The 27,882-nt window shown below is 50.8% G+C and overlaps 1 long non-coding RNA gene across 1 annotated transcript in view; it reads left to right on the forward strand.

The window, feature by feature from the left end:
* Nucleotides 1-6,005: 6,005 nt before the first annotated feature.
* LOC125282857 (uncharacterized) overlaps nt 6,006-27,882 on the forward strand; it is a 77,373-nt gene continuing 55,496 nt past the window's right edge. The window contains exon 1 of the long non-coding RNA XR_007190259.2: nt 6,006-6,201. This is a non-coding gene — a long non-coding RNA (uncharacterized LOC125282857). The remainder of the gene's footprint in view (nt 6,202-27,882) is intronic.

Genomic DNA, 27,882 nt, shown 5'->3' on the forward strand with positions numbered 1-27,882 from the left:
GGCTGGGATTTACACCATTGGCCCCCCCCCAGTTCTAGGGCCTTTGGACTCAGACTGGGACCAGAACTTACACTATCGGCTCCCCTGGTTCAGGCCTTTGGGTTTGGACTGGAACCACACCACTGGCTTTCCTGGGCTTATGCTTGCGGGTGACAGATGGTGGGAGTTCTCAGCCTCCATAATCCTCTGAGCCAATCCCTAATAATAAATCTCTTTCTATCTCCATGTATCCTATTGATTCTGTTTCTCTGGAGACCCTAATGCAAACCTTGGTTCCCCTTCCCTATACGCTCTGCAAACACACTCTTCTCATTGCCTTCTGCTCACTCAGCCTTTCCGTCTCCTGGTGGGTACGGCCAGTGTCTCAGTACCCTTCTCTCACCCCATCACTGCCTCTGGGTAGTTGGTGCACATGGGGTGTCAAAGAGCTTGGGAAACCATGGGTCCACACCCCATCTTCCACTGGTGTCAACTTTACTGGAAAAGTTTTGGGGGGAGAATAATACTACAACATATAGCTACCCATGCAGCAAAGTATACTTTGAAGATGAGTGGTTTTTATCTTTCAAGTTAATGCAAAGAAATTCTTGCTTGCCCCAACTGTTTCCAGAGCTAGCCCTGGACCTTCTGGAGAGAGCTCCGTCTCCTCAGCAGGCCGTGGGGGTTATTTGCTGAAATACAGCCCTCATTATCTGACAGCCTTGCTGGGTGTCTACCATATGCCCCAGGACAATGTCCTGAGTTCTTGTGTTTCTCATGTGTTGTTAGATAACTCTTCTAGTCTATCCTGTTAGATTACACCCACTTTGAAACTTTTGTAATAGTAACATTGAGTACCTACTATGTGCCAGGAGAAGGGCTGGGACGAGGGTGAGGCGACCAAGGCGCCTAGGATATAAAACTTAAGGGAACAGACGGTGCCAGCCTCGCACTAGCATGACCCCGAGAGAGAGTGCCTTTTGAATTTCGCACCGTAGGCTCCTCCCCTCTCCTTGGTCCTGCCCTGGCTGATTCTTCAAATCCATTTTCTCATATGTTTTGTCACAACAGCCTCATTTTACGGCTGGGGAAAATCTGAAGCCCACGCTGGTTAAGAAACTTGCCCGGGATCCCACAGCTGGTTCCAGCACACTGTTGCTTGACGCTGACATTACCAGGCTCTTTACTTTTCCCACAGCCCTGAGACGTAATCGGTCACGTATAGTATTGGTTCAAGAGGGCCGATTGCTAAATTTCCAGGAATTCTGTGAGTCAGCTGTTAAACACAGCCATTATTAAATAGCAAACAAGACAACCGTAAGTAATTAAATAAATTCTATCAGAAGCGAATGTCCTAAGTACCCCCAACTCATCACTTTCTAGTTCTGGTTCCCCAGGGTTGGGAGGAAATCCTGGTTCTGCCACTTAGCAGCTGTGTGACTTCCCTGTTCTGTGAGAATGACAGAGTGAGGAGCCTTCCAGAGAGTGGAAGGGGGAGGGGAACGAGGCCCTTGAATTCAAGTCCCATCTTCCCTCCAGCTCTCGGTGTCCGTTTTCTCATCCGCAAATGGGGAGCAATGGATGGACAAGCACGTTGCCGCCAGCGGCCGTGTCTGCTCCGTCACATGCTGTTGAACACATAGCTGTTGGACGCTTGCTGACCACTCATTATGTGCCAAGCATTGTTCTAAGCCCCTTGCTTATATTTTATTAGTGTTCCAGCAACCCACTGAGATAAGGATTGTTTTTCTCCTGTTTTTAGATGGGGAAACAGCCTCGGCACAATGGAGTACCTTTCCCAAGGTCGCACAGCTGGTACGTGGCAAAGGCAGGAGTCCCTCTCGGACAACCCCTTGGGCCTAGGAGATGCTCAGTGACGGTTACACATCAGCTCCCGCATCTCCCCCAGGAGATGTCTTGGGCCCCAGTGTCATTTTCCCTGGGAGCTTCCAGGTCAAATGTCAGCAAGCAAAAAGGCCCTTCAGCTTTTCAGATGGCAGGTCCCAAAGCTGGCCAGGCCCCCAGCAGGCAGGGGGCGGGATCCGGCCTCTGCACCCAAACCCTCCTGCCTCCCTGTCCAAGGGCACCTCTGAGGCAGTTGCAGCTGCTGCTTTGGAGCAAAAAATCCCTCCTCCGTAGGGCGGGAAGAGGCCGGCTCCTCCCTGCACCAGCCGGATGCCACTTCTTCCGGTCATTCTCCAGGGCGGATACATTGTAGGAATCAGCCACGCTGGCCACAAGGAAGAAAAACACCCGCTTCCCATACTCCCAGCACCAGTGGTGGAAAGCTCCAGGCTCGAGCTCCTTGAGACCTCTCCCTGGGTCCCAAGAGAGATCGGCTCCCTACACTGGGGGACATGCCCCTGTCGCCCACAGGGCCCGGAGGGGCTGACGGCAGAGGCTCAGGAGGCAGTGGGCCCCCAGGAAAGAGCTTGGCTTTTTGTACCAGGCAAGCCTGGGTTTGAATCCCACCTCTGCGTCTTACGAGCTGGGTGTCCTCGGCTGACTTCTCCGAACTTCAGTTTTTCCATCTGTAAAATGGGAGAATACCCAACTTATGGCATCTTACAGAGTTATAGTTTAAAAGTCAGAGAAATGTGGGGCACCTGGGTGGCCCAGTCGTTAAGCGTCTGCCTTTGGCTCAGGGCGTGTTCCCAGGGTCCTGGGATCGAGCCCCACATCAGGCTCCTCTGCTGGGAGCCTGCTTCTTCCTCTCCCACTCCCCCTGCTTGTGTTCCCTCTCTCGCTGGCTGTCTCTCTCTCTGTCAAATAAATAAATCTTAAAAAAATAAAAGTTTAAAAAAATAAAAGTCAAAGAAATGTGTACAAAATACCTAAGACACAAATGGTGGAAGGAATGGAATAAATGGTAAGTGGATGAGTGCTCAGCAGTTGTGTGCCAGGCACAGCGCTAGGCAAGGAAGCTCCCCACCGGGGCGGACACGAGTGCAGGGCTCTGCAGAGGCAGAGAAACAACCCGAGAGAGAAGGTGCTGTGGTGGCGGGGTGGGGGAGAGCAGGGAACATAGGACGGGGCCTAACATGTCCCGTACAGATGCTCCCTGAGTTACCGCTGAGACCTACTATGTGCCCGTGGGTATTACGGGGAATGCAGCTATGCATACAACCCAGCCCTTCGCTCTCAGACACAACACTGACACGCACAGAAAGTTAAATGACAGCGCAGGCAATCAAAGCCTTAGAGACTGGGGCTCCTGCCTGGCTCGGTCGTAGGAGCACGTGACTCTTTTTTTTTTTTTAAAGATTTTATTTATTTATTCCACAGAGATAGAGACAGCCAGCGAGAGAGGGAACACAAGCAGGAGGAGTGGGAGAGGAAGAAGCAGGCTCATAGCAGAGGAGCCTGATGTGGGGCTCGATCCCATAACGCCGGGATCACGCCCTGAGCCGAAGGCAGACGCTTAACCGCTGTGCCACCCAGGAGCCCCAGGAGCACGTGACTCTTGATCTTGGAGTCGTGAGTTCAAGCCTCACGTTGGGTATAGAGATTACCGGGGAAAATTAAATAAATGAGAAAAGCCTGAGAGACCAAGGTGCAAGGAATCATAGAGTGAGAAATGTGGTGCTTGACCACCTGAGAGGGACGGGCCACAGGGAGGACCCTTGTTCATACTTGCAGTGGAGACCTGTGGGTGAGGGGCTTATGGGAGGCCCGAGTTCTACTCCGTCTTGTTTAACAAGGCACAGGACAGAGGAGGGGCCTGGCCAGAGCTTGCTTTCCTCTGCTCCAGCGGTCCTTCCCCCAGAGCTCCCTCTCTGCCTCCACTGCTTGGGCCCAGGCCTGAAGCAGCCCCGGACCTGTGTCTACAGGACCTCGAAGCCGAGCTGGGAGCCTGACTTGCTAGTGTGTCCTCACTCCCATCCCGCAGGCGTGCCGGTGCCGTGGGGGAGAGGCAGTGTGGAAGCTCAGGAAACAAAGCCAGGTCTTCAGTCCTCTGTGGCTGAGGGGATTTGGATCGGAGCTGGCCCTTTGTCACGGGTCTGTTTCTCCCTCTTTGGCTGCTTCTCGTACGACTCACACGGCTGAGTCAGGTGGACCTTCCTGGGTTGAAGAGACAGTTCCAGGAAGAGTATGGAGGTCGTGCAATGGAAGCAAGTCAGAAGATGCGGCCCTCCCCAGACTTCCCAGGCGGGGCCCCTGCAGGGCCGCAGCAGGCCTGGCCACCTTGCTTCCTTGGAGGTCCGGGTGTGTTCCTGCAGCTCCCCTTCCTTCCCTTCGTGTGAGGTGAGTTTCTCTCATAGCACATTGTCTGTTGTGACAGCTTGTTGGTGTCGGGGACACAGCCTCTTGGTACGTGTGCCCTTATGCTTTACCGAGGCCGCTTTTCTCCCCACCCAGTAACAACGAACCTGTAATAAGCACAGCATGGTGATCGCCCACTCCTCCGTGCTCCGTGCCCGCACGACATTCAAAAGGGATCTGTTCTTAAAATTAGGGCAGCAGATGAAAAGCCCAGTCCACTTAATCGTGTGGGGTGAGGGGCTACCCTGTCTGTGTGCTTGCCAAGCTCACACCTGTGTCTGCGGGAGCACTGCCGCGTGGCCCCTACAGGGGTGTGTTTCCCACAAGTGCGTTTTCATGTTACAGATCACATCATCCTCAGAGAAGGTGACTCTTTTTGGAAGAAATAGGCTGTTTCTCTGCTCCTTGTGTGGGGGATGGGACAGAGGCCGTAAGGACTGGTGATTACAAGGGTGGGCTCTGGGGGCGCCTGGGTGGCTCAGTCAGTTAAGCATCTGCCTTCAGCTCAGGTCATGATCCCAGAGTCCGCTGGGCTCCCTGCTCAGTGGGAGTCTGCTTCTCCCTCTCCCCCACCTCCTGCTCCTGCTTGCTTTTGCTATCTCACTCTCTCTCAAATAAATAAAATCTTAAAAAAACAAACACCCAAAAAACAACAAGAAACCAAGAGTGGGCTCAGAAGCTGGAAAGCCAGGGGTTCGATCCTGACTTTGCCCTCTTGCTCCTTGTGTCACTTTGGGGAAGGCCTTGACCCCTTGAAGCCTCAGTAGCCTCATCTGTGAAACACAGAGCCTGAGAGTGAATGTCCTCGCGGAGAGCTGGTGGGCATTAGATGAGGTGCTGTGGGAGTCATGGGGCCAGAGGTCCACGCGGGGGCTTCTGGGCCACTTCTTGCTGTGTGACTCTGGGAAAAACAACAGCCTCCTGAGGTTTGCTCATGTCTGCAGTGGGGGTTACACGTCTGATATGGGAGTCAGGGGAGGGTCAGATGAGGTCTCTGCACGATGAGGGGCACGCGGTAAGTGCTCAGTAAACAATGGCCTGTGACAGGCTGGCGGGAGGGGGTGGGGACAGGACAGGAAGATGACATCCTTTCCCACTTGGCTCTTTCTGTGTTTCTCTTAGGAAGCCTGGTCTGGGGCTTGGGGCTGTGAGCAGCACCCCCGGGGGCACCCTCCCCGCTCCTGCACTTGAACGGGCCCGGCCCTCAGTGGCCCTGGTTGGGTCCATGCCCTAGGCCACGACAGAACTACACTCATTTTGCAGCTTCCTCAGTGTGGAGGCTTAAATGCAATGGCCCCGGGACCGTGGGGCCATCTCCTCCCACGAGCAGGCCATGTTTTCATTCCCGACCATCCTCACTAACCCAGAACACTTGGGATTCTCTTGTCTGCAGCAGAACCCCAAACACCTCCCGCCCCCTTGTTGGTATAGTGGTTAATTAAGTGTCTGTCAGTCACAGAAACCAGAGGCAGATATCAGATGACTGTTCACTCAGCCTTTTCCCGAAAGGCCCATCTGGCCTTGTTTCCTCAGCTCAGCAACATCGGTGCTCCCCGACCGCCTGTCTTCTCGGCCACTAAGGGCAATGGCCCTGGGGCTGGTGAGCAGCTGTTGTCCGTCTCCTGGAGCCAAGTGGGGAGCTTAGGCTGCAGTGGACAGCCATATCTGGTAGAGGCCAAAAGGAAAACGGCTGAGTGAATGGCTGAATCAGCCTGCTGATTCTTGGGCTGCCATGAAAACTTCAGCCCCGGAGGTCTTTCACAAACAGGATAGAGTTTCATCTCTCTGGAATGTATTAGGGCAGCAAGGCCTACCCGTCCTCTCTGCCCAGATGAAATTCATCTTCCATGAAGGACTGGGCCCCACATCTGAGCTGCACAGAACTACATAGACCTCCACGAATAGAACATAGAGCTCCACTCATGGCCGCCAAGGCCTTGAATGACTATCTTTCTCCAGGTATGTGTTTATTTCTTTAACTCCCTTGAAGGTGAGGATTATGTCCCACGTATAGCCACACATCACTCAGCATGGCGCTGGATACTTCTTAAGCATCCACTGAGGTCCCGTGGTAGTTAGGGGGCTGCCCCTAAGAGGGGAGCAGAGCTTGAGAGGGTGGCTCACAGAATTGGTAGGTTTTGAGGAAGCCAGTAAAGGGATGGGGTTTGGGGTGCTGCCTAAGAAAAGTGGGCTCCACAGTGGGGCAGGGCAGTGAAGCTCAATGCTGGGGACAGCCAGAGAAGGTAGTAGCCTGGGGACAAAGGGCTGGGGCCTAAAGACAAGGAAGACAATTGACGGACTTCAGGGCTTTGTTGAGAACCATCCCTGGAATCCCCCACATGGCACCTCTCTTTGTGTCAGCATGGGGTTCAGACCTGGTGACTGCTGACCTCCAGCTGATCTCCAGCTGGATGGGAAGGGATGCAGGAGAAGTGTGAATGAGGTGTGGTTTCAGGAGAAATGGGGACTTGGGTGGGCAGTACGAAAGGATGAGCCTCCAGGCCAGGAGTGATATAGGGAGGCAAGAACTCCGAATGCCACAGACCACAGGGCTTCCTGCAAGCCTGGGAATGGGGCCGCGCGTCCTTAAGGAAAGATGGAGCACTGGTGTTGACAGACCTGGGCTGACCCCTGGGGTAAAAGGGAGAAGGAATAACAATGGTGGCCATGGCAATGCTTCCCACTCGCATGGTGTCTCACAGTTTACAGAGGGCTTTTGTACCTGTTAGCTGAGGAAGAGGGAGAGGTGGAGAATTTCGGTTGTCTCTACCCCATCTGCTTCCTGGTGGGCCTTCACCTTGACCCGCCCATTGCTCCTCCCTCTTTCCGGGACTGAGCCCTTGCCCTGGGATGTGCCACCCAGCAGGGATCTGCAGCGGGGTGAGAGCAGGGACAGGCTCAGAGCAGCCCCGCCTCCTCTCCCTTAATCCTGCCCCCTCCCCTTCCCAGAGGCGTGCTCCCACAGCTGGCTTACCTGGGTTCCCAGGAAGGCCAGGAGGCGGAACCCCTCTCTCTGTGTCTCCCAGGAAGGGGGAGCTGTGGGCTGGGAGGAGAGCAGAACTTCCGGTACCTTATTGGCATCACAATAATCTGTTTCTTTCCTCACCTGTCCTACCTACTGGGCACACCCCTGGCCTTTCCATCTTGCTCTGCCAGTGGCTCTGTGCGTCTGCCAGCCCCAAAGGTCAGAACCCATTTCCCACACTGACTCAGATCTCAGCCTCCTTCCTGACAAATGGCACACGGGGCAGCCCCAATCCTGGCCTTGGTAAATGCCCCGCTATTCTTCCACCAGCACACGTATCTTTCCAGCTTGGGGATTCTAGCTTCAGAAACCTCACCCGGCATCTGCAGCCTGCCCTGGGCTGGCCAGGGATGTAACACAGCCAGAGGAAGGTATGCGGAAGCCCAGAAGACACACGTTTTTGACAGGAAACAGGGGCATGTAGCAAAGAACAAGAATGGTGGACCACAGGGGAGAACTGCCTGTCACGGAGAGATGGGACAAAGGGGCCAACAGGAGACCCTATGAGGAGGAGGAAAGTTGGCTGGGCCCACATGTGCAGATCTGGTCTGGCTACATGGAAAGCACAATTAAGGTTGACGTGTATGATTCTGAACTCACAAGACTGGCAGATCAGGACACGGATGTCGTTTTTGTGTGTCCAGTGGCCTCACCTAGAATTTCCAGGCTAGGACGTAAAAGTGTGAGGTAGATGGTCCCACCTATTTAAAAAAAATGTCCTATTACAACCCAGATCCACAAGACATTGTCCCTTAAGAGTCATAAAAAGAAGTATGGGGTACTCTGAGTGTAACAAACTTAATGAAAGGTCTTTATTTATTTATTTACTTATTTATTTATTTAGAGCACGTGAGTGGGGAGGAGGGGAAGAGCGGGAGGAAGACAGAGAACCTTAAGCAGCCTCCACGCTCAGCGCGGAGCCCAATACAGAGCCCAACATGGGGCTCGATGGGGGGCTCGGTCTCAAGACCCTGAGATCATGACCTGAGCCTAAATCGAGAGTCAGACGCTCAGCTGACTGAGCCACGCAGGCGCCCCACACGTAGTGAGAAGTCTACGGGGAGGGCTGCGCTGTACAGGAAGAGTGCTGGAAGGTACTGAAGTCTGGAGAATTTGATGTCATCCGCTGGAATCAGGTGATTGTTTCCGCAGTGAGAGTCCGTGGGGCACTAGAAGACAAACATATAGTCAGCTGGGCTGGGACACATGTAGTGTGCAGAAATGAAGTCGGGGTGTGCGCGGTTATGCTGTGGCGATAACCACAAAATCTCCGTGGCTCGCGATAACAAAGGTTAATTTCAAGTGTACCACGTGTCTGTTGTGTGTTGGCTGTAGGTCTGCTCCGTGGTTTTCACTCCTGGGCTGATGGACAAACGCTGGGACTTTTTGATCTGGGACTCTGACAGTTTCATAGCAGAGGGAAGAGACACGATGACTCACTCACTGATCCTTAAAACTTGTCACTTCTGCTCACATTTCATTGGCCCATGCAAGTCATATGGCTGAGCCTAAACTCTCCTGGGAGAGCAAAGGATAGTTCTCCTCTAATGAACAATAATAAAATTTACCACAAAAAAGGTCCTAAAAGTCAGTTTCTGCTTTAGGCCATAATTGGGGTCCGCCTCACTAATTCTTGTGAGGTGTAGAGACCTCAGAATTTAGTTGTGGACAATTGTCTTAGGAGGGAGTTATAGACCCGTCCAGGAGAAGAAGCTCCTGGAGGGACAAGTGTATTTCATTCACTGGTATATCCCAAAGGCTAAGAACAGGCCCCTCAATGTATGTTTATTGCTGAATGAATTATAAATGGATTCAAGATGCAATATAACCCTCCCTGCCTCAGCCAAGGGGTATCCAGGTGCCATGTTCTGACCTCTTTGGGTGTGGAGATGAACACACTCAGAGAACTTGTGTGTCTCTGATGGATCCGGGTGAGTTGGGACTTCACCTTCTGCTTTGGGATGCAGTGTGTCCAGCCCAAGGGTCAGCAAACTTGTTCTGGAAAGGGCAGACATTGACTATTTCGGGCTTTGCACGCCGTATCACACGTTGTCTGTCACGACTATGCAAGTCTGTTGTGGTGCAAGCAGCCATTGACTGTATGTCAATGATCGAGTGTGGCTCTGTTCCAAGAAAACTTCATTTGCAAACAGAGGCAGTGGGCCAGGATTGGCTGGGGGATGGTAGTTTGCCTACCCCTAAACTAGCCATGAAGCTGGCTTCTCAACCTCTTGCTCTCCCTGGGGCTCCTTTCCAGCACCAGGTTAGAGGCATACATTTATCCCTCTCATTTCCATAAAATGAACCTCCACAGAACTGTAGTTTTTAAATGTCCTGATGTCTGGTTGGGGTGTTTAGGGCTTCTGTTTATTTTCGTACAGGGAGCATGTCCATCCCAAACACCCTGACCTGGCCAGGTCTTGGCTCTCACTGTGCTGTTGTAAATCCCAGGGGCCCCACTCCATCAGTATCCCCATCTGCCTTGCCTTTGCGGCGTGCACCCACTCTCCCTGTTTCACTTGTTCCAGGGACCCCTGGATGCCATGGGGGGAAGGGAAGGGCACCTGGAGGGCTGAGAAGGAGGAGCTCGCCCTTCTCCTCATAGTTCAGTTGGTGTGAGAAGTATAACAATCTATTTTCTTAGGGATGAGGCTCAGATATTTTCATTTCATGGAATCTTATGTCTCAGAATCACAGAGTTCTTTTCTCAGGCTGGAATGCTTCTGGTATGATGTGACAGTCTGGAGAGTATTAGCGGCTGCCCCTTCTCTCTGGGGCAGTACCAGGCTTATGTAATTAGAAATCCGAAGAGGAGACAGGGAGACAGTCAGACTCACCCCAGCCAACAACCTTCCTCCCACAGCCTTCTAGATGGTTGTCACAGAATTCTAGAGCAGGAAGAGACCTTGTACGTAACGACCTCTCCTCCATCTGGTTCCAACTGGACATTTGAACATCATGAGGACCAAAATCCAACCCTCTTGTTCTAGGTGTCAAAGACGGGGCTTCAGACCCCATGGGCTCTCCACATCCTATCCTTCAACTAACTTCCAGACTGCTGCCCGCCACCCCTCCCCATCTCCTCCAACAAGATAAACACATCTGTGACCCCATCCTGAGGGGACCTGGGGGAAGGAAGGAGGGAGGAGGGTGGCTCCCCAGTGCAGACAATCAGAGACTCGGCCTTGACTTGAGTTGTTATGATAGGACCTGCCTCTCTTCTCCAGCTGGTGGGAGCACTGACCCCAGGGAGCTCAAGTCCTGGGGGAGGAGAAGCTTGCCAGGGAGAACAGATAAGGGAGAGAAGGGGAGGAGTCCGGGCAGCTCCCACCTCCTGGTTGCTGTTCCAGCCAAGTGGCTGAGCTGGAGAAAGAAAACTGATAACAGATAAGGATGCTTGCTTTCCTGTGGCCTTGTTTACCTAAGCTTGGGTTCTTGCTGATCTCTGGGGGTGGGGTGAAGGAGCTTTGTGGGTGGAAGGCAGTGCGGGGTTCCTGGACTGAGACTTGCTTTCAGCTGCCTGAGGTTTGGATGGCTTATAGATCTCCTCTTACCTCCCAGCCCCACCCCCAGACTTCCTGCAAGAAGCCAGCTAGACAATGGCTTGAGCTGAAATACAAGGCTTTCCACACATGGAGTAGGGCCTTTCACCCCAAAAGCAGTGGGCATGATGACTCTGCCTGTCACCTGGCTTCCTGGGTGTCTGGGCACCTGGGTGAAGATCTCCAGCCCCAACAAGCCTTATGGGAACCTGCTTGAGCGAATCCAAATCTTGCCTGCCTTGCTTCTTCTGCCCTGCATCCCTCAGGCCCCCTGAAATAAATGGAGTCTGAACTGTACTATGATCTGAGGAGCTGAAAACCATCAAAGAGCAGTTGCTATGTGCTTGGGAATAGGCACAGAGTAATGAAAAAGATAGACACGGTCCATGCCCTCATGGAGATTCAAAGCAGTTAAGTGATTCCGTGAAGCATGGGCCAAGGCAGGCTGTGCTATGGAAGCACCTAGAAGACACCTAACCTTCCTGGTGGCTGGGAAAGACTTTCTGAAGGGTGAGCAGCATTGTCTCAACAACTGAGAGAGGTACAGGGAAAGAGCATCCCAGGCAGAGGAAATACTGCAGGTGGAAGCATTCGGGAGGAGAAAGAAAGTGGGATATTCGGGGGAAAAAGAAAGTCGTGGTGTTTCATGAGACCCAGGGTGGGAAGGAAGCAGTAGTGAGAGATGAGGCTTCAGAGGCAGCAGGGGGGGGTCATGGCAGGCAGAGAGAAGGAAGAAGGAGGACCTGGAGGGAGGAAAAAAATGGGAGCAATGGTGGACTGGTTGGGGTGGGAGGTAGAAAGACTCCAGGAGATTTTCCTCTACAGAGAAATGAGAACCACAGTCATTTCTGAGATGCGCTTAGCTGGTAACTCCTGGGGCAGAGCCCTTGTCAGCTTCGGCTGGTTGCCTTCCAGCATCAGTGCTCCCCGAATGCTTGTGGGTTTGGGGCTGCCTCCCGTGGGTTCCTCTTGGCCCCAGCCTCATCTGTGGTAGGCACCTTGCTGGTCCCTCAGCCTAGCCCTGGGTGGTGTGACATGACACAGACTGGTGATGTTGTCCTGAGGGGTCAGCACCTCTGAAGCAGCTCACCCAGGTAGCACCCCATTCCTTTGAAGCTGTCTGCATCCACCCACCGTCCCCATCTTGCCCTCATAAGGCAGCAGTTAGAAGGATCCAGAATACCTTGCTAATGGTCAACTCAACCCTTCCATGTGTGTGAGTCTCCCCCAAGACCTGTCAGCAACTCATCCATTTGCCCCTACTCATCCTCCCCTCCCCTTTCCTTCCCTGGTTATCGAGAGCTTATAGACGCTCTGCGATTAGCACACACTAGGTACCTTCATTGGCTCGAGCTCTATTCTCCGGCCAGGAAGTCCCAGAGCTGGTAACGTTAAGTTTAGTGGGTCAGGGTACAGGCTCCGACATCAGACCATGGGGTGCACATTTTCTAACCACCTCAGTGACCTGGAGGAAATCGCTTTTACACCTCAGTTTCCTGGTCTGTAAAACAGGTAACAAGAGGAGCTATTGTATAGGCTGTTGGTGGATTAAAGGAGAGATTCCTGTACAAGGTTTTGGGCGCAGTAAGTCACTGAACATTCGTTACTGCTGTTTATATGCTTAGCTGCTTACTTTGGAACAGGAAATTGTTAGGAGGGAAACTTTTTGGTGTTTTTTACTGAGATGGTAACACAAAATTAAACATATCTATGCTAACAGCAACTATTTTTATATTTACTTCCAGTATTTATCATGAGATAATGATATAAAAAATCCAGAAGTCCATAGAATTTTAGGCTTTCTTTTCTTTTCATCTACTCCAGTAAACGGGCTATATATAGACTCAGGAAATGACCGTGGGGGATGCAATCCACCCCCACAACCACACCGAGATGTGAGAATGTTAGATTTACATTCTGTTCCGTCCCTTCCATCTTGTGTGATTGTGGAGAGCATCTTGGAACCTGTTTCTCTTCATCTGTTCGACGGAGAGATAATGTCTCTGGGTTGTGGGAAGCAGCACTAACGTGGGCAAAATGCCCAATACATAACAGAGGCTTAGTAAATGCTATTCCTGCCCCTCCTTCTGATGTAGTGTGGGGTTCAGAAAATGGGAGGTACCAAGGGGTTGTTGCCCCCAGACTGGCCGAAGCCCCCTCCAGCCTTCCTGTAGGAAGCCCCCAACCCACCGGAGAGGACTGGAAACTCTACTTTGCTTGCAAGAAGTAGAGGGGGTCAGCCGCCCTCTGGTGCCCTCTGACACCAGTGCAGGGAAGGGCTGGGCCCTGCCAGCTTCCCCAGCTGGCCCAGTGGAGGGGACCTGGGAGTGGGAGAAGGCAAGGGGTAAACACTTTCCTGGGAGCCCTTGGATGCTCTGTCCTCTGTGGTCAGTGTGGTCTGACAGCTGTTGGGGAGAAGAACTGTGGCACGTGCTGGTGGGTGAGCTGGGGATCGCAGGGTTGGTGGGTGAGCTGGGGATTGCTGGGTTCCGAAAGAGCTGATGGAACAAGCCAGGCACAATGAGAGAGACTCTTCAATGACTGGGGTTTTGCAGCTCATTAAATCAGGCTGATGGGAGCAACCTGGCTGAATTGCCTAATCCCCCCCACTTCCCCCACGAAGGGCCTTTCTCAGACACAAGCAGAATATTACGTTAATAATGAATAATTTTACGGGGTGCCTGGGTGGCTCTGTTGGTTAAGTGTCCGACTCCTGATTTTGGTTCCAGTCATGATCTCAGGGGTCGTGAGATCGAGCCCTGTGTCAGGCTTCGTGCTGGGTGTGGAGCCTGCTTAAGATTCTCTCTCTCCCTCTGCCCCTGCTCCACTCTAAAAAAAAAAAAAAAATAATAATAATTTTTGTTTGTACAAAATTTTAGAAATCACAGCATTCTTTTATGTCCATTTTCTAATTTCAATCCCACAAAAAGGTGGGAAGGGAGGTAATATTCCTATTTGACAGATGAGAAAACTGAGGCTCCAGGGGACTAAGAAATTTGACCAAGCGCACACAGTTCCTGAGCTGGGATGTCAAGCCAGGCCTTCTAGTGCCAAGGTACCCACAGCTGGACAATGAGCAGGAGTTCTCCAGGCAACTAGTGATTGGCCACTCAAATAATTTAGAAGTTTCTTCATTAAAGTTTTTAAAAGATGAAAGTACTATCTGGCTCTTACTCCTTTTTTCTTTTTGGACTTGGGAACTGAGTCCCCAAGGGAAAAGCTCTCTGGGGACGGAGAGCTGTACAGTACCGCACAGCTGGAGGGATTTGTGGCAGCCAGCCCTGCAGAAGGATTTTCAGAGCTGCTGGTTAATAGGTGACTAATTGAGGTTACAAAATCACGCTGTCTGGACATCAGCTGTCACCAATAGGATTAGGGACCTCTTATCCATTTAGTCTGTCTCTAAGAGATGACACTAACAAACAGTGTGGATGTGGGGCCTTGGGAAGCCCCATTTTCCTCTCTGGGCCTCAGTGTCCTCATCTGTAAATGGGTAAACCTTGCTCTCCACTTAGCCGCACCTGCCGTCCCAATTATCTTAATTTGATTTTCTGTGTGCAGGTTCGGGGAACAAACATTTCTTGAATTCCTGGAAACCAGTCTGGCTCTGCTGTCACCCAAAGGTGGCCCTAGACCTGTCACTTAGCCTCTCTGGGTCACGGTTTCCTCATATAGGAAAGGCCGATGGTGGCTCTTTGGGGTCCTTCCAGTTCTAGTGCTCTCTACGGAAGCCATCCACCAGCGGGAGGAAAGTGAGGCCTAGGGGCTTTCTTGGATGGGCCTGAATGAGGGGACCAAGTGGCTGGGCAGGGGGTCGTAGAAGCCAGTGGAGGGAAAGGAGTTGGGGGAAAGAGCCTGGAAGGGCAGAGTTAGGAGCTGGGGCTGTGAAGAGGGAACTCAGAATGCCTGGCTACCCCCTCAGGCCTTGCTCATCTGCTGGGCTCTCTCTCAAAGGAGGTTCGAAGGCCCAGATTCAGGCTGGGGAGATCCTCTAAGGGGGCTGGAGCCAGCTACCACGAAACAGGCCTCCTGGCGTCTGCAGGGCCCTCTGACCTGCTCTCTGCTGAGCTGATCCGTCTGAGGCAGGCAAGGAGGAGAGAAATGCCCCACATGGGGCTTGCTGTGGAGGCCTGCACGGCGGGCTAGCAAAGGGTTAAAACCAAGCTCTCTAGGCAAATGGTATCTTCCTTATCTGGCGTTGGGATCCCAGCGTGGAGGAAAGGCGGAGTCTATAGGAGGCCAGGGCTGTTATCTTGAGGCAGTGCAGTTACGGGGAGGGGAAGGCACGCGGGCCTGCACATCGAGGCCCAACTGTGCAGGCCAGCTCTCGTGCTCTTTCCTACGAGGGCCTCCGCCCTTCTTTAAACGAGTGCCTTGGAACCACCTCTAGTCCGGCTGCCTTGAGAGACCTAGAAACTCATTCATTTTTTCTCAGACCTGGGTGCCGAATGGAGGGGTCTTGTGGGCTGTGGCCCGTCACAGCTAATGGGACTTGAGTTTCCATTCTTGCTACTCCGTCCTGGCAAACTCAATCTCCCCTCTGTGACGCAGTGTCTTCATCTTTTAAAGAAGGAGAAGGGTCCCTTTGGCCACCCCTCTCCCTCTGGTTCAGGAAGGTATCATGAGGATACACACGGTGCTGTTGGTCACAGGGCTGCGGGTCCTTAGTGAGGCCTGAGGAAAATATGGAGGTTTGAGGTTCGAGAAGAGCCCGGTGGTATTCTTACTCATTGGGTCCTGGCCACCATGCTGGTCCCAGGTGGGACGTGGTTAGCCAGCCTCAGACGGAGCAGGAAGCCAAGGGCGCTTCCTTTTTTTCTTAGTACAACTTCAGAAACCTGGGGCTCTCAGCCCTTGCCTGGCAGCCGGGAGAGGGTGAGGGTGTTGGTTTCTGCACGGGAGCCCCCGAGTCTCCTTGAAAAATGACACATGACTACATCCAGCCTCGCAGGCCATGAGGAGCTGAAAAATGTGACTGTAGGGCCGTTGGCCCTGAGAGGTCAGCACCGTCTGTGATGAGAGGGTGAGAGGTGGGGGCTTGTGTGAGGTGTCTCCTATCAGCTGGAGACAGGTGTCCAAACCCTGGAGTCTGAAGGCAGATCCCAGGGGGTTGCACATCGGCCGTGTGACCTTTGTCACACAAAAAAGCTCTCTGCCTCGGGTTTCACATCTGTAAAACCAGCGCTATCATACTAATACATGCCTTGTAGGATTGTTGCAAGAACGAAACATGATCTAGAATGTCAGTGGTTGGTCCTGGTGGAATCCTTAGCAGGTTGAAAATGCTCAGTACCTGTTAGAGAAGGGAGAGAAGACAGAGTGGCGGGCAAGAGGAGTGGGCAGATGACCATTCCTAACCTTGTGATGCCGTGAACTTGGGGTCGAAGTCTAGTGGAGACCCAAAGACACTAGTCTGGGGGCGGGGGGTCTGGCCCAGGCAGCAGCATTCTTTATCCAAAGAATGCGTCTGCCCTCCGTCCCTCAGAGCTTACAAATAGTTCATCACTGAAATGCTCAGAGCCCAAAGGCCTGTGGAGGCCAGTATGGGGAGAGAGGGCGGGTTCTGTGGTCAGAGCCTAAGGCTGGGCATGGGGACTTCTGTTCTCCGGGAAGCTGTTTGTTACATCACTTGGAACAAATTTCTTAACCAGTCCTCCCTGGGCAAAGGGTGAGGCAAAAGGTCTTGCTGCTTCTGAGCTGTGTGATCTTGAGCCCGTCATTTGACCTCTCAGCCAGGGTTGCTCGTCTGTGACAGGGATCATAATCAAGCCTCCTTAGGAAAGCTTGTGAGGACGGAAATGAGATCCCTGTATGCACTGGTCCTGCCTGGTGAACGGAAGGAATGGTTGTGAGGGGGGCGGCGGCGGGGTGGGGGGGCTCAGCTCTTGTCAAGGGGCTGGGCTGGCCCCCACCTGGAGGGAGCAGGCGGAGATTCTAGGATCTTCTTCATCTCAAACACGGGCCTCTGGGGAGCTTATGGTAAAGGTACACAGGGCCAGCAGTTCAGAGGGCAAGGCTGAACAGGGAGGAAGGTTCTCAGTCAAATTCTCCAGGAACTTTGTGGTGCTACCTTAAGAGAAATCGGTTTGGAGCCTCACTTCTGTAAACTGGGCAAGTCCTACCCCCTTCCTAACAGAAGGAACAAATGAGAATTAATTAGTAAACGTGGCTGTCAAACGTGGTCGGTGTTGTTATTAACTTAATGTGTTTGTTTAAAAGGGGAGGCAGGCCTGCTCCAGCCTGGGCGTGTGAGCTGCCAGCCAGCCCGGTTTGATGGGAGATCCTCTAGATTGTTTCCACATGCGACTTTATAGCACAAATAATTAGTGGCAGTGGTGGAAGGCCTTGGAGGCAAGGACCGAGGGGTCGGATGATGGATTTTGCAGTCATTCATATAAAACGCAGAGGCAGTCACTCAGGGAAGCTTCGTACCGGGGAGAGGGCGCCCCACTCTAGGTACTACGGTCTGGGCCAGCAGGTGGGGTGACCAAAGGTGTGGGGCGGGTGGGGGTAGAAGAAGATGGTGCAGAAAGGCTTGTTTGTCATGAACAAGCTGAGTTTTCTAAAATGCGTGGGCATGGGAGGGTCGGCAGACGGCATCTCTGCTCTGAACGCCACTTTAGTGGCCTCTGGCTTTGGCTCTATGTGGTTTCATTCACTCCTTTCTGATGCTGCGTTCCCGAACATCTTAGTCCTGTCTCCCAAGGCAGAACGGAGGAATGGCCAAAAGCAAGGGCTCTGGAACCAGACTGCTTGGATTTAAATCCTGGCTCCATTACTTACTAGCTGTGTGACTTTGGGCACGTTACTTAACCTCTCTGTGTCTCAGTCTCTGTCATCTGTGGAATGGGCGTGATGATATTTTGTAGACTTGATTATGGGGATTGACTAAGTTAACATTTGTAAGGCTTTTAGACCGATGCCTACCGAGCACATGGTAAATGCTACGTAAAGCCTGGTTAAACAAATGCACGGGGTCTCATTGCCCTGATCCAGTGGCAGAGCGGGCTGCTTTAGGATGCCCGTATGTTTATATTATTTTGTCTCCCCCAAGCCATTTCAACACACAGTCTAAAAACAGTACGTTTTCCGTGCTTTTGACGTTTCATTGCATGGCTCTTTCTGACCCCTTGGCAGCTTGCAAGCTACCTTACCCTGAGCCCACTGTGACTCTGTGCACCAATTTTCCTCATTGGGATCCCCAAATCTTGCCAGCTGCTGTGTTTTGTTCTTTACAAGTGATTCCTCCTCACCAGGGAGAATGAACCCACCCCTACCTGCACTCACTCTCACCGTGCATCTGCCTTCCAGTGTTGGGCATTGCCTTGAACCCAGCAGAGCACTGTCCTGGTGCGCTGGGGGCTGCAGTACCCACTTTGGGTTCTGGTCAGTGTCTGGGATCCTCAGAGTGCCGTGGTTATCTGCTGCGCTGGTTTGCCATGGGGTCAGGCCAGAATCTCGTACGCACCAACGAAGGAGAGTTTATTGACCGTCTGGTCATTTTTGCCTGCTTCGGTGGGACCTAACTCAATATTTTCAGTAGGAAAGATAGAACACGATCGAAAAGAAAGCTGGAAAATAAAAGCTAGTAGAAACCAGGAATATAGAGAAGTACTCAGCAACTACTTCTCCCTGAAACCCGAGCAGACTGCGTGGTTAAATGTGTGTATAGGCGTGTTGTGTGTCTATCGAAAACCTTTAACAAGTTCACATCTTTCAAAATAATATTACCTCTGGGAAACCATCCTCAGGAAATGCTATGAAATCTACAAAATGCTTTATGCACAAAGATGTTCTTCATGTAGTTATTTATAAACGGAAAAATTGCAAATAGCCAAAATGTCCAGCGTTCGGGGTAAGGTGATCTGAAGCTGTGGTTACACCAGTTCCAGTGGTGGTCAAATTTTTGTAGCTTGATGAGTTGCTTGAGACAACTATTAGGATGAGGGTTCCCAGCCTCCACCCCTAGAGATTGATTTAATGGGTCTGGGATAAGATCCAGAAATCTGCATTTTTAACATACCCCATATAATTCCAATGCAGATGCTCTGCAGTTCACATTCGGGAAAACTGATCCACGTAATGGGATATTTTGCAGTTATTTAAAATGATGTTTATAGAGAGATTGTAATAACATGGAGGAATGCTCTAAAATAAAAAGTATGTAAGATTGTGTATCTAACTCTGCATCCAATTATGCAATAAAACTATGTAAAACAAAGCAAAAGTGCATAAAAATGTAAACAGAGGCGGTCTCAGGGTGGTAGGGTTATGGCGACGTTCTTCTTTTTTCGTTTTTTGTATTTTCCAAAATTTCTAAAACTGAGTATTCTTTTTATCATAAGCGCCATAAACCTATACGTTTAAAACGGAAATTGTTCTCTTCGCAACAAATTAAGAGGCTCCCTATTTTGGGGGACTCCTACTGGGAGGGGTCTCATTTTGTCTGTAAAGAGACCGGGGACCCCGAAACAGAGCTCTGCTGGGTTCTTCATCCTCTCAGGCGCCCAGACCCTTCTTGGAAGCGCTCACGCCAGGCTTCACCTCCAGTTAATAAACTTCTAGAATTAGCCTGCACACATTTGTTCCCCCCAGTCATTGTGAAGGGCTGCCACCTAACGAATTCTTAGCATGGGATGGGCGGGTTATTTTGCGGAGCTGGACTGTTTCCATGCAGGTCTCCTGAGAATATTCTAGAGGAGATGACGATTGGTGCAGGATGGTGACGTCCTCTCTCAGGGAGCTGGAGATGGAGAAAGCACAGTTGTTTTCTGAGAGATGCACGCGTCCGTGTGCTAGTGCTGCCATCAGAAAGTGCCACAGACCAGGTGGCTTAAACCACAGACATTTACTGTCTTGCTTCTGGGGGTTAGAAGTCCGAGATCGAGGGTCAGCAGGGTTGCTTTCCTCTGAGGGCCCCGAGGGAAGGATCTGTTCTGGGCCTTTCTCCTGGGCTTATAAATGTCTGTCTCCACCCCCCACCCCCACTGTCTTCACGTCATCTTTCTTCTGTCCATGTTTGTATTCAAATTCCCTCTACTTAGAAGGACACCAATCATACTGGATTAGAATCCACTCTCATGACCTCATTTTAACTTAATTACCTCTTTAAAGACCCTATCTCCAAATATGGTCACATTGCGGGGGGGCTTGTCAGAACTTCAATATATGAATTTGGGGCTGGGGAGACACATGATTCAGCCCAGAGGAAAGCATTACTGAGCAACAGATGGTCGAAGGCAGACCTCATTTCAAGAGCCCAAATGGGTCCCCGACAAGTCAGATTGAACTGTTGGAATGTGTCAGGTAGCTTGAAAATGGAGAGTTAGAGGCAACGTGAGCTGTTCTTTACAGAGCCGCGGCTGGAGAGAGCCTGCTCGGCCCGGGCTGGCCACACGTCTGGTGCCGGTGAGAGGTATGTGCCCCCGCCGTGGAGACAGAGCCTGCAGCTTACCCGCTTCTCTCCCGGTCCGCTTGTTGGCCTTTCCAGTCACGTGACGGGGGGGGGTGGCTGGTGCAGGATCCTCTCCGAGCCTCCCCTGTACAAACGGGAATAAAAATTCCTGTCCTGTCTCTCTCGCAGGCTGTTGGAGATAAGGTCACGAAGGCGCAGTGTAAACCGCAAAGCTCTGTCCCCAGCAAGCAGGCAGTGCAGTGAACAGCCTGTCCCACAGGAAGCGGGTGGGCACGAGTCTCTCTGAAGGCTTGGGGTTCAATCGTGCTCAGGAACAGCTCTCAAGAAGGTGATCGGGCCATATGTTTGCTGATGAAGCACCATCATAAGGCCCCTTGTCAAAGGCCTCCGGACATTGTTAAAAAAACAACAACAAACACCTTATTATGAAGTCACATATGTTCCTTATAGGAACTTTTATACACTGGATATAGAAAAACAACAAATAAAAGTCCCCATTCCCTTCCATTCCACCTCCTTCCTACCATCTGGAGACACCCCCTCCACCCCTACCCCTATGACTTAATATCTTCCTATGTTTTTTATGCTTATACAAATATGTACATACATACTTTAAAAAATGACAATTTGGTTCATACTGTTTGAAGACTTGTGTTTTTAACTTAATGAGTAATTGTGGCCTTCTTTTCCATGTCATTTCATGTAGATGGATCTTGAACCCTATTTTTTTTAAAGGGCTGCGTAGTATCCCATAAAACAGATATGCTATGTGTTATTTAAGCGTTCCTTCATTAATGGATATTTCAGTTATTTCCAGTTTTAAAAAACATAAAAACGATTGCGGTGAATACCTGTGAGCACTTGTGTGAGTGGACCTCTGTAGGATGAAATTCTAGACACGAAGTCACTGACTCAAAGGGGATATTTACACATTTAAAACTTCCATAGGTTTTGTAAATTGCTCTCCCCCCCCAAAAACCAAAAATGATTGTATCAATTCACACTTTCTCCAACAGTTCTTGAGAATCTCTGTTTCCCTATATCCCTGCCAACAATGGACGTTATATTCTTTTTGCCATGTATTCTCTAGAATGTCGAGGCTGCCTATTATTTTGAGACTGTGTTCTTTCAATATCTTCCCAGAGGTTTTCAAAATCGTGATCACAAGGCCAATTGGAGAGAAGCAGCTGGGTCTGAGACCACAGGGATTTGTTAACAATTTCTCAAGGAGCCCTCTGAGCACTGGGAGCTTATTCAAAGGGGGACCAGGATTTTCTACCTGAACCCAGTTATTGCATGGACCCACAGAGAAGCTCATGTCTTTCTTTTCATGTGAGACAGGAGAAAAGAAATAAAGGCGAGTTTGAGCATCCAACCAGACCCACTGACCTTGAAACAGTTCTCTAGCTATCTGTCTATCTCATCTGATTGGTTTTTCTGTTTCTCTAAATAGTGCTTATAAGGGGGTGCCCCTATGAAACGCTTAGAGTCAATCAACTCCTTATCAGCAGGGAAGGCTGGCCTCGCCTAAGCTCATTCACCCCTGATCTTGCGAGGACACGGCGGACACTGGCTGCTGCCCAGCCCAGCAGGGAGACTGGGCGAGCGCCTCATTAGGATGCCAGTAAGTCTGGGGCCCCAAAGCGATGAGGAAAAAAACCTGCAGCTCTGATAAAGTCATCCAGAATATCGTGTTTGGAAACACACAGAAAGAAGCAATTTTTATTTCTGAATAGATGCAAGTTTTTCATAGTGTTTTTATCTTGGATCCCACCACAGGTGGTGCCGTCTGTTTAGGGCTTAGGAATCGGTCTGAATCGGTTTCTCTGGCATTTTCTCCCACCCCCGAGTCATGGCAGATTAAGTGTGCTCTGAGGCTCCGGGATTTTCCGGGTTTCATGGAGGCCCTGCCTGCTGGGAGTCTTGAGATGGGGCTTCGTTCCAGTGATATGTTCAGAATAACTACATCACAGGGCGGTGGTGGGGATTTCACTAAAAAGCGTGTGAGGGCACCTGACAGTGTCGGGACTCAAGCAATATTAATTTCCTCCCCTCATCGGAAGCTTGTTCCATCTGAATCATGGGCTGGACAGGGCAGGACTTGAAAGGCTTTAAGAAGTCCTTTATTGCTTTAGACACAAAGTTCTAGAAAAACAAAAAGGGAGAGCTGTGAAATTGGAGTTTTCCACCTTCCCCTGAAGCTGTAGCCTACGCCATGCCCACCACAGGGCCCTTATAAGTAGTTTTTCATTGAGTTGAGTTGAATTGAATCGAATCATGCTTGTCTTCACTCTATCCAAGGTGAAATACGTGTGATTCACGGAGCAAACTTTCCTCCTTTCCAGAGCTTCTTAGTTTCTGCATTTTCATGACCTAGGGAAGACTTGTATTCCATGTCGGAGGGAGGGAAGTCAAACTGTGCATTTCCACAATGTGCTAAGCACGGTGCCTCACGTTACCTTCCCAGCTGCATTGGAGTATTGTTGTCTTATAATTGAAGAGCCAGAATTCCAAGCATTTCTTCCCAGGGTCACATAGGTGATCAAGGGCAGAGCCAGGCCTCAATGGCATGTCCGCCTGACCGCATTTCGCTCACCGCCCCCCTGGCATCAGGCTGGCCGGAGTGAGTCCACGTCAGGAACATCTGCCCATTGTTGAGTTTTAGGTCCAGGTATACAGAGATCCCCCCCGCTCCCACACCTTACCGGTCAGCTGGAATGTCAGGTGCCTCAGAACACCACTGCCGTGGGATAAAGCTGTGCCATCCAGGGCACAGGAGCCAGGGAAAGAGGCACGGAGAAGGCTCCGTAGGGGTTAGGGTGAGGTGAGTTTGCGGCCTTCTCCACGGCCCAGCCTTTCAGTGTGTTCTGATCATGACCCTTCGGTAGTCCCTTTCTTAGGAGAGGCTCACCCCTTCATTAAGCCCCAAGGGACCACAGTGGCCACTCAGAACCCATCCAGTCATGGGTTCTGTCATTCATTCCTTTGTCTAGTGACTGTTCATTGAAGCCCCTCCTGCCCGCCCCCCCATGACTCTGGGTGCTGGGGATAAAGCAGTAACAAAGGAAGACACTGTCCTTGCTCTCCGGAAGCTAACCAGGCAGCAGCGAGATACCTCAAGTCAACAGTCACAGAGGAAAGGCATGGATCACACTTTTCTAAGTGCCACAAGAAGAAGGTGCCCAGAAATCTAGAGATAACGTTTACACTGAGACGGAAAGGCCCAGCTGAATTTGGCCCGGTGGACAGAGCATTTACATAAACCCACCAGACTTGTTTTAGTGCTTTACAAATACTAACTCACTTAATCCTCCTAACAACCCTGTGAATGGGTGCTGTTATTATCCTCATTTTATGGATGAAGAGCCTCAGGCACACAAAGGTTAAATGACTTGTCCAAGGTCACCCACCTAGGAAAGCTCAGAGCCAGGGTGGACGCTCATCAGCACAGGGATGTTTCTCAGAACAGGGACGAGGTGGGGTCTCGTTGGGTGTGAGCACAGCCCTAGAGAAGGAGAAGCCTTAGATGGAGGCTGAACTTAAGGAAGACCTAGCCCAGTGGCCTGAAAACAGTAGTCAGGAAGGGGGACTCAGAGGCAGGCAGGCTGGGGGGCGTGGAAGGAAGTATTTCTAGAAGGAGGGAGCTTACACCTGGCCAAATGCTGCTGACAGGTAGGGGGGTCGGGACTGAGAAGTAACTGGTAGGTACCGTTTGTAACCCTTGGCAAGAGGAGGATGGTGGGAGCAAAGCCCAATGGTAAAGGGTTCAAGAGAAAAGGGGAGAAGAGGAGGTGGTGACTATGAACATCAATAATTATTCTGAGGAATTTTACTCTAAAAGGAAGGAGACAAATATGGTGGTGACTGAAGAGTGACCTAGTTCCAAAGAATTTTTTTTTTCTTTTTCTAAGATAGAGGTTGAGCAACACGTGTGTGCACGGGGCCCGGGAGAGCGCCCCCAGTAGCAGTGCCGCCCCTGGAGAAGGGGAGGGGGTGGAGTCCGGGTGGAGTGCAGGGCTGGCCTCCCCCCCCACCCCAACCCCCCGCAGCCTTCCTTCTGGAGAGTCTACAGCAGCGGCCCTGGGAGCAGCCCCCCCCCCCCAGGAGCAGCAAGGCTGTCCCAGGGTGTCACCAGCCTTTTGCAGATGGTGCTGGCTGAGGGGAGAGGAGCTCACAGTGGGGGTGGGGGCAGCCTCGCTTGTATCCTTGCAGAGCTGTGAGCTGAGTAGGAGAGGGTTAGCTACACCGACTAAGGGGAGTTTTCTCGAAGACTTGTGTGGCCCTTGCTTTTCAGGGGTCCTGGGAATCCCTGCTGTCATGTAATAGACGTGGGGGACACATAGCATCAGCTCATTGGATCAACAGGATAGCCGTGAACCCAATTCCAGCAAGTTTACTTAAACTAACTGTAGAGTTTCTAATGCATAAAATTGGCCAATCGGTGCCCTGGGGCGATGGACTTTTCCTCAGGGTCTGAACTTAAGAAATGCCCAGCCCACAGGGAGCACTGCGGGTTCCATCCCAGCATCCCAACGCGGACCTTCTCAGCCTGGCTGCGTCTGACGGAGAAACTCACAAGACAAAAAGCCGGAGGAACTACATTGGGAGAGCTTTGAATGCAAAATCTGGGGATTCCCCATTAGGGAGACATTCCTCTGGTTAAAAAAAAAAAAAAAAGAATTGGGTAAATGAGGCAGAAACACGGTGCTGTAAGACACCCGGCACACCACTGGCCTGCTTACTTCATTTACCACTGTCTCATGTAAAAAAAAAAAAAAAAGAGTCTCAAAAATAATGCATAGGTAGATAGGTAGGTAGCCCCCACCCTCCGCCCAGGAGAACGTGTGTCAATTTCTCTTTTCCCCCATTTATTGTAGGTTGTATTGTAAGTGGTCTTCCTACAAAGTAATAAAATGTAAATGTGGGTTTTAGGTATGCTAATGTTTCCAGCTGGCTGAGCCTGAATTCCCAGCCTGTTATGGGGCGAGGGGCCTGCAAGGAAGCTGTGGGAACCGAGTGGGGGGTGGGGAGTAGAAGGGAAAACAGAAGTTCCCCATTGTTTCAGTTTGAGAAAACCGGGATTTGGGAAACCGTGTGATTTGATGTGAGCAGGAGACATCAGAAGGGAATGTATCCATTAACCGTGCAGAGGCGAGCTGGCTTGCAAAGGGCGGAGAGCCCGGAGCAGCCCCTTGGGCAAGTCTGTCCAGCTGCACCATAGGAGCCCAGGGGGAAGGACCTGCTTCACCTCCAGTGGGGCCGCCGCTCTGCCTCTGGGAGGCTGAGCTTGACTCCTCCTGAAACCCCCCCTGCGGAAACGGGGCCCGAAGGGGACCCTCTAGGTCACTGGCATGAGGTCCCATGGTTACCCCAGCAGAACATTCAGAGGCCTTCCATGAGCTCATTTTCTTCTTTTTTTTTAAGTTTTAATTTTAATTCCAGTTAACAGCCAGCGTTCAATTAGTTTCAGGGGTGTACGATCGTGAGCTCATTTCACATCATTTCACATCAGTCTTCAAGTTTATAATGGGAATGGGTGGTGAGAGAGGATTCATGTACAGAAACTGGTTAAATGCACGTTGATTTGGTAAAATAGGAATCACCTGCAGCTCCAGGGTGGAATCCGTCTGGAAAGACTTCACAAAAGCACGTGACTTGGGTTTCTGATTTCTGGATGGAAAATCCAACTTTCGCTGTCCTTTGAAGGCAGGCTGGGCCCCACAGGGACTCCAGGGCAGCTGGGGAGATACCAGAATGGAGGCACGGAGGGCCGGAGGGGTGTGTGAGGACACTTGGGGGTAAGGAGAGGTTGGAAATCTAGGATTGGTGAGTCAGAACTTAATAATAGCTGAGAGCTTCCAAGAGCTTCGGGGAAGGTGCTTTGATTCAAAGTGGTCTTGAGGCAGGTGGAGAGGCTGGAGCAGGGGGAGTCTGAGAAGGAGCTTCCAACTCTGTTTCAGAGAGGATGGGCAAGAGGAAACCATGCTGGGGAAGGGTCATCCAGTTGGTGGAGAGCCGCAGGGGGGACAAGGAGGAGTTTCCAGGGGAGGTGAGTTAAATGCGGATATAGGCTAGGTGGCAACGTGTGCATTTGTAACTGTTGCCAGTCCCTGAGGGCCTACTATATGCTGCCAGACTGTGGCCTCCCTGTGTATCCCCAGAACCTAGCAGGGTGCCTGTATCTAGATGCCACTCATTCATTATTAGTCTGATGAATGAATGGATGAAGAAATAATGACAACTAAAATGTCTTGAAGCCACTGTGGAAAACGGAGTGGTGGTTCTTCAAAAAAATTAAAGTTACCATATGATCCAGGAATTCCATTCCTGGGTATGTACCCCAAAGACTTGAAAGTGGGGATTTGAGCAGAGCTTGATATCCTTACACCACGTTCCCTCTTCTCGTGCCAAGACAAGACTAGAAGGAGAATCAGAGTAGTCAGCAGAGTTCATGCAGGCACATGTATTAAGCACCAGCTGTATACTCAACTCTGTACTCATTACTAAGAAGATCAGATAAGTAGAAACACTATTCCTGCCCTCAAAGAGATGACTTAGTTATGTGGGATTATGCAGCAGATATCCATCTCAAAGGATCTCGGACTGGACAGCACCAACCCCGTGGGCTATGAGATACAGAGGGAGCAACTCAGGGGTGGGGTGAGATAGTGGAAGACTTCTGGAGCCAGGGCTTCCTGGGAAGGAGTCACCCAGCACATACTATATTATGGCAGAAGAACCCAAATGTGTAAATATAAACAATATTAGTACAAAGTCACGATCCCTAAACTGCAAGGCTGAGATTCAAAGATCTCAAAAAAAAAAAGTTGTTTTTTTAAAGATTTTATTTGTTTATTTGGGAGACAAGGCGAGCACGCGAGCTCAAGTTGGGGGGTGGGGCAGAGGGAGCAGGAGAAGCAGACTCCCCTCTGAGCAGGGCTCCATCCCAGGACCACTGACTGAATCATGACCTGAGCCAAAGGCAGACGCTTAAGGGATTGAGTCACCCAGGCGCCCCCCACCCCCAAAAAAGTTTTATTTTTTTTTTGTTGTTGTTGTTATTATTCTGGACCAAATCTTATCTGGCAGCAAAACTTGACCAGAACTGGAGAGGCTCTTTACTGTTCTGACTTAAGCCTCCAAGTGAATGTTGGTGTGTTCAGTGAGGAATCCTGCATGTGTCTGGTGGCGGGGCACTGCCCCAGGGCCCACCGAGGGTGGTAGAGGTGGCTAGGCACCATGACTTGCTAAAATCAGAAAAAAATAAATGAAATCGGTGAGACAAGGAAAGACAAATACTGTACGATCTTACTTACACATAGAATCTAAAAAACCAAAACACCAAAAAACAAACCAAACTCATAGATGCAGAGAATAGACTTGTTGCCCGAGGTAGGGATTCAGGGGTAGGCAGAATGGGGAAAGGTGGTGAAAAGATACTAACTTCCAGTTATAAGATAAACAAATCCTGGCGATATAAGGTATAGCAAGGCAACTATCGTTAACGATACTGTACTGTACATTTGAAAGTTGCCAAGACAGCAGATCTTAAAAGCTCTCATCACAAGAAAAAAAACTGTAATCACGTGTGGAGATGGATGTTAACTGAACTTACTGTAGCAATCATTTCACAATATATATGTATATCAAATGATTAA

The sequence above is a fragment of the Ursus arctos genome, unplaced genomic scaffold (assembly GCF_023065955.2).
Source record: "Ursus arctos isolate Adak ecotype North America unplaced genomic scaffold, UrsArc2.0 scaffold_25, whole genome shotgun sequence".
NCBI classification, from domain to species: Eukaryota; Metazoa; Chordata; class Mammalia; order Carnivora; family Ursidae; genus Ursus; species Ursus arctos.